This window comes from Phoenix dactylifera, chromosome 15 (genome assembly GCF_009389715.1).
Source record: "Phoenix dactylifera cultivar Barhee BC4 chromosome 15, palm_55x_up_171113_PBpolish2nd_filt_p, whole genome shotgun sequence".
Lineage (NCBI taxonomy): Eukaryota > Viridiplantae > Streptophyta > Magnoliopsida > Arecales > Arecaceae > Phoenix > Phoenix dactylifera.
This window is the reverse complement of record NC_052406.1, coordinates 2,959,724-2,971,048: the sequence shown is the minus strand read 5'-3', so window position 1 is coordinate 2,971,048 and position 11,325 is coordinate 2,959,724. Positions and strand designations below refer to the sequence as shown.

The 11,325-nt window shown below is 36.5% G+C and overlaps 1 pseudogene; it reads left to right on the top strand.

The window, feature by feature from the left end:
• The first annotated feature begins 4,256 nt into the window (after positions 1 to 4,256).
• LOC103704294 lies at positions 4,257 to 10,966 on the top strand (annotated as a pseudogene).
• Positions 10,967 to 11,325: the final 359 nt, after the last annotated feature.

Below are 11,325 nucleotides of genomic sequence, written 5' to 3'. Positions count from 1 at the left end.
TATGATCCTAGCATAAAATTAAAGAAAAATGGTGGGGATAGTGTTTCCCAATTAAAGTATTCTCAATTAATTGGAAGTCTTATGTATTTATCTAACTGTACAAGACCAGATATCTCCTATGCTGTAGGAAGACTAAGTAGATACACTAGTAATCCCGATAAAACACATTGGAATGCAATAGAAAGGCTTCTTAAATATTTGAAGGGTACCATTAACTACGGGATATACTATTCTGGTTTTCCTACTGTACTAGAAGGGTATAGTGATGCTAACTGGATTTCTGATTCCGAAGATACAAAGGCCACTAGTGGATTTGTCTTTACACTAGGTGGTGGTGTAGTCGCTTGGAAATCTTCCAAGCAGACCTTGATTACTAGATCCACCATGGAGGCTGAGATGGTAGCCTTAGAGTTAGCTGGTGGAGAAGCAGATTGGCTTAAAGGTCTGTTATCAGATATTCCCATGATGGATAAGCCTATTCCTGCTGTTCTAATTAACTGTGATAATCAGGCGACTATAGCAAAAGTGAAAAGTAAAAATCACAACTCGAAGTCGTCTAGGCATATTGAGCTTCGATATAAAATTTTAAGGAAGCTCACCTCTACTGGAGTTATAACTTTAAGTTATATTAAATCAGTGGAGAACTTGGCAGATCATCTGACCAAGGGCTTGTCGAGAGGACAAGTTCAATATGCTTCGAGGGGGATGGGTTTAAAGCCTATTTTTGAGTCACCGTCAGCGGCAATCCAACCTATCTGACTGGAGATCCCAAGATGTAGGTTCAATGGGACAAACAAGCTGACTGAGTGGTTGGTAGGAGCACCAAATTTAAAGTGAACTCAGTTCACTACCCATCTCTATGGAGCAGGTGCTCAACTGCACTAGACAGGAGGATGGCGTAATTAATGCCTTAATGATATTAAGGCTATTATAGCAGGGTATAGAGTTGCAGTATACCCTTGGAGATATCACCGATGTGAGTGTGACTGTGGGGCCGCAGTCAAATAGAGAATTAAGGCTTGTTCTCTAGGAGACACTCACAAAACAAGATACCTGCGCACGGCCGTAATGCGCTAGCCCGATGGAACTCACATGCAGGGTCAACTCTTAGTTGTTCGGTATTTTAAAATCTATACATAAAGTCCAAGTTCAAGACTTTGTTCACTTCGTACCGGTGTGGATGGCAAAATACCAACTAGAAGAAGGTTCAAGTCCGGAAGACACCTTTTATCGAAAGCTAAGTGTACTGATTGCTCGTACTTTGAATTTTCAGAATTTCTATTATTTTCAAAATTATTTTAAATTATTAAAATTTTAAAAATGGTGGGGAAATGTAAGAAGTTTTTGAAATTTGAGAAGAACGGTTACGAAACCGTCTCTCATTTCTTACGTTTTGAAACTGACCCTTGAATGATCCACCCGTTGAAAAACTCAACGGAAGACCGTCATTAAAACCTCTTGAATAGGGAGACGTTGGGGCCTAACGTCTCCTGGTGTGAAGCCAAAGATAAAGGGGCTTCACCGAAAGAAAAAAAAAAAAACAAAAACAACAGAGTTCTTTCATCCCTTTGAATTTTTTAAGCTTGGTTTCCTTCACGGTCTTTTAAGCAGAGTGATCATTTCAAGCTCTGTACTCTTCCTTTTTCTATTCTTTCTTCATTTCTTATCAAACCATAGTGTACGAGCAAAGAGAAAAATTCCTGCGGAGTTCAAGAGATTTTGTAGTATTGTGCACGTCTACAAAATCAACGGTCCGTTGTATCTTGGGAAGGGATCGCCAGAATCTGGTGCATATAAGGAGGCGAATCTCTTTCAAAGACAGTGACTACATGCCTCGGACCGATCTACAGGTATTATCTATTTTATTTTGGATCTAAAGAAAACGACATCAAAGAGGTACGCATTGGAATCAGTTGTTTCAGTGATATTAAATTATTTAAGTTTTATTTGAGTTCTTTGAGTTGATTATTCCAACATTTCAAACCTAGACCACTCCGATGAAATTTTAGCCCTGTTCCAACCGTGCTACTACCTTGATGGCATACCCACATCTTTGGTTCTAACAAGAGAGAGAGAGAGATAGATAGATAGAGAGAGAGAGAGAGAGAGAGAGAGAGAGAGGCAAAATAGGACCACCTGTTGTTAGAGAAGTCTCAGGTGTGGGGGAGAGTAAAATGTCAAAAAAAATAAAAAGAAACCATTTTTCTCGAGCAATGGAGAGTACGAAGAAAAAAAAAACTCAAAAATTTAACTGCACTTCCAAAGAGAAATAAACCCCGCCCCTTTGTAGTTTTCGCTGCTAGTCTGTTTTCTTCTCTGCAAGTGGTTTCTTAGTTTATCTTCCTTTTATGATCTCTAGACTACTTTAAGTAAATCCTTCTCCTCCTCCTTCACCGCCTCCTAGTTCAAGTGCCTATAAATATCCTCTACTGGATCTTGCTCAAGTACTACTTACAATATTCACTCGTAAGAAAGAGATCCACCACATAAGCATTCTGTTCTTGTTGGTCTCTCCTTCTCCGCAGGCGATCTGGCCTTATATCAGCAGCTGCACCCCAAATTGTTGAATAAGAGAGGGAAGGAGAACAGAAGAAGGAAGAAAGAAGCAGTTGAGAGTGAGAGACCCCAAAATGGTTTCTTCTTGGTTTCGAGTGTTACATATATGCCCACACCATCTAATTGCGTCAAAAAATTAGTGGTTTAATTGAAAATAATTGAAATATCTTTAATGGGTAGATATATAAAAAAAATATATAAGGATATATATGCAAATAATACTTTGCGAGGATATTCATGCAAGTTCATATATTTTGAAGAGTTTACATGCAAAAAAAGTCTAATTTTATTTTTTTCTATTTCAACATGTTTTAACACTCGAAAAATTTCTCAAAGGATGTAGAGGCATTAGTTTCTAATGAGATTTGTTAACATATTACCTGCTTTAGAAATAAAAAAATACTTTTATAATTTTAATTAATTTTTAATTTAAATAAATATGATTTTGGCTAATTACGTTAGCTGAATCGCTATGTCAAAAATATTCATACAAAAATAGTATTTTATGAAAGCATGCACGTAAATATCAATTTGGAGGGCATTCATACAAATTCTAATATTTAGAAGGGTATCTATGCAAAAATCTAAGGATCATTTTGGATGTATACCCTTCTAAATATATGAAATTGCATGAATATCTTCCAAAATTGTTATTGGCATGTACATCTTTATAAACATTTCTTTTTGCATGTTTACCTACTAAGGATAATTTCGTCATTTCAATTTTAAACCGCTAACTTCTTAACGGTGTTATATGGCAATGATAGATACACAACAAAAAAAAAAGAAAAAGAAAGGTATACATACAAAACAAGTATTTGATGAGGATATACATGCAAAATCAATTTTTGAATGATATTCACATAATTTTCAATATTTAGAAGGATATGTACACAAAATTTTTTTAAAAAATATTTATACAGAACTAAAAAATTTAAATAATAATTTTTAACTAAGTTAATTTGGATGAGGCACTGGTGGTAACATGTTACATATTGTTTATGTTTGTTTAATTTATGACCTGCTTCTGCTGAAGGAAAAATGTGATGGACCATGAAAATGGTTGTGCATCGTAACCCAATCCGGCCCATATTTGTGTCCAACCCGACCCAGGACCGGTGTTTATACATGTTCTCTCACTTTTGAGCATGGGTCAGATCGACTTGGATCCGGTCACACCGGACCCATTTGCACCCGCTACGGAAAAAGATCTCCTCGAGCCACGTGGCTTTCAAGCCTTCCAAAATGTTTTAGAAAACCATCTCTTACCCTATTCAGGGTTTCTCATCGTCCCCGGCAAATTGATGAGTTTTTGCCTCCTCGCGAGCTTCAACTTAAAAAGAAACCTGGTACTTCTTTGTTTGTTTGTTCTGTTTCAAGGCGTCGATCCGAGAGGTCGAAAACAAAATCTTGGAGCGCCGATCTTCTCAAAAATAGGGTTTTCTCCAAGCCCTCTCTACTCTGCCTTCCCGCCTGTTTCCATTTCAAACAGGGCCTCGGTTATCCCGATCTCTCGCTCGAGCTCTCGTTAGTTTGGATTTTCTCAACGAAGAATCCTCGCTATGGCGAGAAGAGGGAGGAAGAGGGCGCCACGGAGTCTCCCCTGAAGCCGAAGCCCGATCGCGAGGCTGTGTCGAGCGAGAACAGGGCGGCGCAAGTCGTGGAGCGACAGTGTGCGTTCAATAATCGGGAAGGTATTAAATTCATATATTTCATAGTGATGGATGTAGAGAATTCTAGTTATTCCTTATCTCCACGATTTTTTTGGAGTCGTTTTTCTTTTTTTGATGAATTTTATTGTAGTTGTTAATCGCAAAATGCTGCTTTTAGGGCCACGCCTCCCCTTCAATCAAATGAAAAAATAAAAAAAATCGAAGTGATTGTTTTTATTCTTGATTTGACCTCTCTTTTCTTTTCAAAAAGTGACCCTTTTTTGGAGGATTCTTTTGAGATCCACTTGAACGATAGGAATCCAAAAACTTTGTTTTTCCCCCAAAAGAAAAGCTCTTCTGCTTCGAGTTTCTACTCTATCTTATTAGAAGTAAATTTGTTTATTTAAATTGTCGACAAGCACAAAAACCTGTTTGTGGATATTCAATATCTTTTAGTTTCTGGATAGTGTATCTTGCATGGACACTTACATCAATTGCCTTATGCATGCACCCTGCTATCTGTCTAATGTAGCTTCCTTTCTTTGAGTTATTTCCATTGTTCTGACAAATGGATGATACTACGTTTGCAGAAGCATATTCTAATATCTAAAATTTCAAGATGTGGGAGCAAGCAATTGCAATGTACTTCCTATGCCCATGTTACAGGGATCCACCATCTTTTTTGCGTAAAAAAGTTTGCAAACATGGAAATTTCATCCATTTCAAAGTCTTTAGCTATATAAATCTTGATGGCTTGGCTGTGGGTCTCCTTCCTTTCATCTGGGAAAAGAAAAAGAAAACAAAAGAACACTCATTGATGATGCGGATATGGAGATTGGCTTTCAAGGGGATCATTAGTATAAGGCAAAAAATTTAGATGTTGCTTGAATGACCTAATATAAGGGTTTGTCTGACTTAGTTAAGTCTGCCTGTATTAGGGTTCTTTGGTTACATTCACATAGAATTTCATAGATATAGTCCATGTAGGTGACTCATGCATGTGGCTCTCTCTCACACACATATTGACATACAATACGGTATACTAAGTGCAAGCACCATTACACTATCGACATTGCACAGTTTTGGTTGCAGTCTACATTATCAACATAAGTCCTACTTGATTCTTCTCTTTTTTCACATATCTGGGTTATCTGTTTACTTCCCTAATCACTTGCTCAACTATTCTTTTCAGGTATAAACTCAAACATAAATGAATAGCTGCAATATCTTATTTGTGTATGGATTTCAGGTCTCTCATACAAATGACGCTCTTTGACAACCTTGCCTATTATCCTCTTGTTTATTAACACTTCTTCTTTGAGGACTCCTCTCATCCACCTGTCTTCAATGTATAAACCCAGATGTTACTTACTTTACATTAAGGTTTAATTTGTTAATAAGGTGACACTATGCCACTTCATCTACCTTCTTCAAATCTTTCTTTCCTCTTCTAAAGTACCATCTTGTAAATATCTTCTTGCAGTCATTCTTATTTCCCCAACTGTCGGAATTTATTTGCAACCAGAGATCCAGTTAAGAGCTTTAAAAACATCCCAAGACTGTCTAGTGAATTTCTTCTATCATGGCTGACCAGGATGGTTTGATCTAGTTGTTGTAAATCCCGACCAATTATATATTGATTTAGCCAAACTGTATCTTCATTTGCCGATGACAACCATGCATCTGTTGATTGATACAATTATGGTTCACAAGCAGCTATTATACTAGCTCATCATGAAGAATGTATTAATTCTTAAGCCTTCATCTTATATATTTACTCCTACATTCTCATGTTTTTGATCCTCATCATGCTTGTTTGGACCATCATTGTCCAACATTCTGATCCTTACCGGTTTGCAGGCTTTACTGGTAATCTGGATCTCTTTTTTTTTTAAAGTCTTTCAACATGACCATGTTGTGTTCAAGTAATTCTCATGAGCACATCTCCAATTCACCCACCCTTCTCATTCACATTAAAAATGTATTGCTCATTGCTACTAAATTTTCTTAATAATAAGTCCAAGATAACTAAAATTGCCATCAGAAATTTCCCTTGGTCATCAAGTGTACTAACAGTACCATTACTATGTATCAGTTATACTTGCATTCTTGAACTCTGGTTTTTAGATCCTTATTTTTCCAAAGCATCCCTCTGTTTCTACATTCTATCATTCCAACTAATGTACGCCTTGGGATCTCTTCCATAAATATACATCTTTTTCACTTATAACCTTACTTACCTAAATGAGCACTGGGTGTGAGCAAAATGATGCTTTTAAATAATTTACCATATGATAAGTGCTTAGGATGCGAGACTATAAAACTATATTTAAGTATGCCATAAAACGATGAAAATTAATCATTTTCTTATTCTTAAATAAATATATTGTTGCGAGTTAAATGATGTTATAATGGAGAACCACACATTTATGCGGATATTGATTTTTATATGCAATAAGAGATACCAAATTTGAGTCTGGGTGGAAGTTCTAGTAAGCAGGTGGGATACAAGAGTGTCCACGTGATTCTGGAGAAATTTTTTTATTATGGGTGAAGCACCTTAAGTAGTAGATTCTAGCTAGCAAGCTAATGACAAGTGCAAGGAAAGATCCCAATTTAAATACTAAGTAGGTAGAACTTTTCAACAAAAGCTAGCTATATGTTGTTGACAAATGTGTATGGAGACTTAATCATGAGCACACACATGGAGCCCTATCTGATGTATGAATCCTTATAGATCAACTGATCCCCTTACCTCCCATGTTAATCGCCCTATCTGTCCTGGTTTTACATTCACCCTTATCTTTTTCTGAAACTTTTTTCCCTCAGGTTTATATTTTCTTATTTAGTGATAATATGCACTCTTCACTTTAGTCAGCAGTACATACTCGTATTTGGTCATTTGTTTTTTCGTTAAATTGCATTCTAAAGCCATAAGTTGTTCCCTTTCTTGTTGCATCTTTTTATTATCGCTAACTCTTGAGGTTTACAACACTTCTTTTGCTCCTGCCTTTTTTCTGTTAGTACTTTAACTAGTCTAAGCAAAGAGTTATGCTTGGATGGTTGAACGTCGAATTGCTGCAATTCAAGCTGTTTGTGCAGCAGAGACTGAAAACTTGCTTTCTCGCTTGAGCTTGCTTTGCTCATACTTGAGTAAGGAACGACTGGAGACTCCAGCAATAACATTTTTCCAGGAAAAATTGCCGAACCTCTCGGTGATAAGAAATGAGAAGTACAAAAGTTGCAATGGAATGCTAAAGACACATTTTTGCCTGGAAATCAAGTTGATGATAGAAATATGCGTGCTTCACTTGATTCTGTTAGTGGTCTTCAATTTTCAGTAAACTCAGGTTTGTATAATATTTGTATTTTCCATATATATATATATATCAACTTTCTGACTTAATATTAAATTTATCTTTGCTGCTTGATGTGATTTTTCCCAGTTAGGAAGAACTTCTTAGAGGTTGCAAACCTGCAAATTCCTGATTTTGTATGTTAAGTAAACATCACCCTTTCAAAACCTCCGAGTCTCATCATCTTTCCTTGAGCTTACAGAATTATTTTGTTCTGATCTTCCTGCATTCTAAATTTTGAATGAATCATCAGAAGACCAGATGCCTGGAACAAGAGACACTTTCTGAACTCCTGGGGTTTGTATCTTCATCTTATGGTTATGTACCTCTGTATTTGCTTAAGGCTATATTTTGGCTCAGATATTGATAATTCTCTCATGAGCTTGTTAGATGCTTAACATATGCATAAAATCACTTTTATTAATTAAAGAAATTTGTATTGATGATGTTGCAGACACTTTGCACCTTTTCTTTAACCCTTGTATTTTTTTCTTCCCAAGAAGCATCGAAGTATTAGTTTTTTAAGGTCCGGATATTATCATATTTGTTGCAGGCAACCAGTAACCGGTTGTCTTTTGGCATGACTCTGAAAACTGTAAGGCTACCAAAGCACGGTGAGATACTTATGTCTGTTCATGGCTCGCCACTTGGAGTGTACAAAGAAAACAACTTGGCAGCCATACACGGTGCGTTGTTTTTGCACTTTCTCAACTATTTGCTGCAGGTCCTTTTTATGTCTCTTCTTTCTTATTCATCTCCGTCAACTAGAAATCTTCAGAATCTGGAGATGGAAGCCATAATGGTGCCCCATAATATAACAAGGTTCGTATCTATGCTGGTCAGTCTTCTTTTCACTGTAGAAAACAGGTCATATTTCAAGCATCCATGTGTCAAAAGCTTTTCTGGATTGTGTATGATATTATCTATTTTGTTTCAGTTCTAAGTAGAACGAAGGATGCTAGCTATCAAATTAGAGATCTCATTGTCTTTAAAGTGTTTAAAACATTTTCAAGAGATTCATCTTTACTATTTATTTTGCCAATTGCAGACCTTGGGTGCTCTACGACAAAGAGAACATGCTATTGTTTGCAAATCATCATCCTGACATCTGGCCATTGGTACTTTGTTAAATCCTGTGTATCATTGCTTTCAACTCCCCTGGAGGTGATCCAAACACAAGAAACGTCTTTCTGGATCCTAGCCACTCCACAATTAGTTAAAATACTTGCTAACCTGAATTCTGTAGAATCTCTATCCTTAGGATAAGGGCAGGTTAGCTACTGTTGCATTTATATGGGGCGACGAGATAATTTCTTATTTAACGGGCAATTTTACCTTAAATGAATCTATTTAACAGTCAATTTTTTTCATTTATACAGAATAAATTAAATTACATGAACACCCCCATCTCTTCCAGAGCTTATACTTAGTGGCATCTCTTCCTTATCTTCAGGTGATGCAAAGTTTCTGATGTTGGACACCAGTGGCAAACCAATTTGCCATACCACAAGCCTAGCTTTATGTAAATTTTCGTCAGAGCTCTTATCATAGGCTACAATTTCAGGAAAAGGTATTCTTTTTAGATCCCTAACCACAACGTCTGTCAGAAGTTTCTTATATGATGCCCACTTCCCCCTTTCATCCTCTCCCCATGGTTCATTATTGGACCATCCTGCCAAAAAAGGGGGAAAAAACCAGAAACATCGTAGGTGCAGCTAACTCCTCATGAGGTAAATATATGAAGAAGAGGAAGGAAGATGTAAGAAGTTATATTTTATGCAGATTGTTCCAAAAAAAAGTATTGGTTATTTTCAGAAATACATTTAGTCAATCCTAATACGCACTGGTGTGGGTAAACTCAAGCAAAAATAGTATTTGCATCATTCATAAGCATAGCTAATTCCCTATGAGGTAATTGTATGATTTCCAAGATAAAAAAGCACCTGACCAATTAGAAAGAAAAAATAAACAAGAACATAATTCTAACAAAGGGCACCCAAGGACCATATTCTTTTCCAATCTGAGTTTTGTTCTAGTTGGAAATAAATTCGAGGACATATTCAAAAAAATTCTGACCATCGGTTGGAATGTTTTTATGGATGCAGAATAGCTATGATGATTGAACCTAATAAGATAGCAATTATGACCTAAGAAGTGATGACTACTTGGGCATGGATTTATAAACCTTCTATTTGCCAATAGAAACATTGGCCTACTTCTACGCTTGATATTTTAAAATTCTTTTATCGCTCTAATGGAACCTGGTTAACATTCTTATTATCCTCTGACATAAATTGAACTTTCAAAATGGAATTATTTGGATTCAACCATTATTTCTCGACTCACTGACTTGAATCATTAATCTTATATTTTATTTAAATACCAACTAATTATATATGTTCCCTATAGTTCAGGGTGTAATGGATCATTCTCCAAGATTGTGTAGGGAAGCATCCCAAGAACTAGCCACATAGTTATCTTGCTTGCTAGCTACATGGTTGCCTTCCATGTTTGCTCTCTTATCTTATGTATCATGATATTCTGGCTTTTATAATTGATCCCTTTTACTTTGTTTAGCTGAATATGCAACTTTTTATAGTTGATAAATTTATACATCAATCTTCACTTGTCCCTGTATCATATATTGTCCAGCTTGTATTATATCTATTATGCATTTGTACATGTTACTCAAGAATTCCATATAATATGATTTTTTTTTGATTTTTTATCAGTATTTCATCGGGTGGAACATTGGTGCAGTCTCCCATGATGGCTCGCGTAAATCTCACAAAGGCTTTGGTAAGAATATGGCTCAATTTAGTATTGAAGGTCAAAGATAAAATATGCCACCAAGCATAGAGTTAGTTCGTCTATTGTTGTCTGAAGGATAACCAATCTCATCTTTGAAAGATCTCTCAAAGCCCCATGTTCATCAAGTAGGCGTGTATCTGGTTTAGATTCTTGCTTGCAACCGGGATCCCATGCAATTACAAGTCAATTTATTCTGTTGGTCTCAGATCTCTGCACTGTACGGGCTCAAGCCTCGCTCAAGCTGGTCATGTTGATGTTCTTTTGTCGCAAGCTGGTCATTTTAATGTTCTTTTGTTACAGATTTAATCTGTATCATGACCTCATTACGATCTACCATTACCAGCTACTGTTTAGGTTGCTGTCTTCTTGATTTGCACACCTAGGGAGCTTACCCTGGGGTGTGTTTTTAAGGTCACCAGTGTGCCCATCACATGTGCCACTTGTTTTTCCACTGAGGTTGTCTTTGAGATTAATATAGGTTAGTAACAAAGTCTTGTTTTTCATAGTATTTGCTTGCCATGGAAAAAATTGGTACAAGAAAAAAAACTTGAAATGCCTTTGTTTCCAAAAGAAATAATTCCTTTCTAGTGCTCCCCAGCCCCCACTAAATGGAGTGAGATGTTTCTTGGCAACCAGATTAAGAGTTTTGAGATCATCTTGCATGGGAGTTGCCAGCATAGCATTGCTCTTTGAAGCGTTTGTAATTTTTTGGTCCCAGAGAGCTGGGAGATGGCTTCTTGCTTGCTTTTAGGTGGAGTTATTTTGAAGCTTGTGCACCCTAACATAATTTATTAGCTTCCTAACACTCTTCCAGAAGCATATGGTCCCCTACCCTCCCCTTTTCTTCATTGATCAATATAATATGATCAATTATTTGAATCATTCACATCTATTTGGATTGAAAGTCTTAATGTAAAAAGATACTATAAGGAATCGAGTCCCACTTGCCA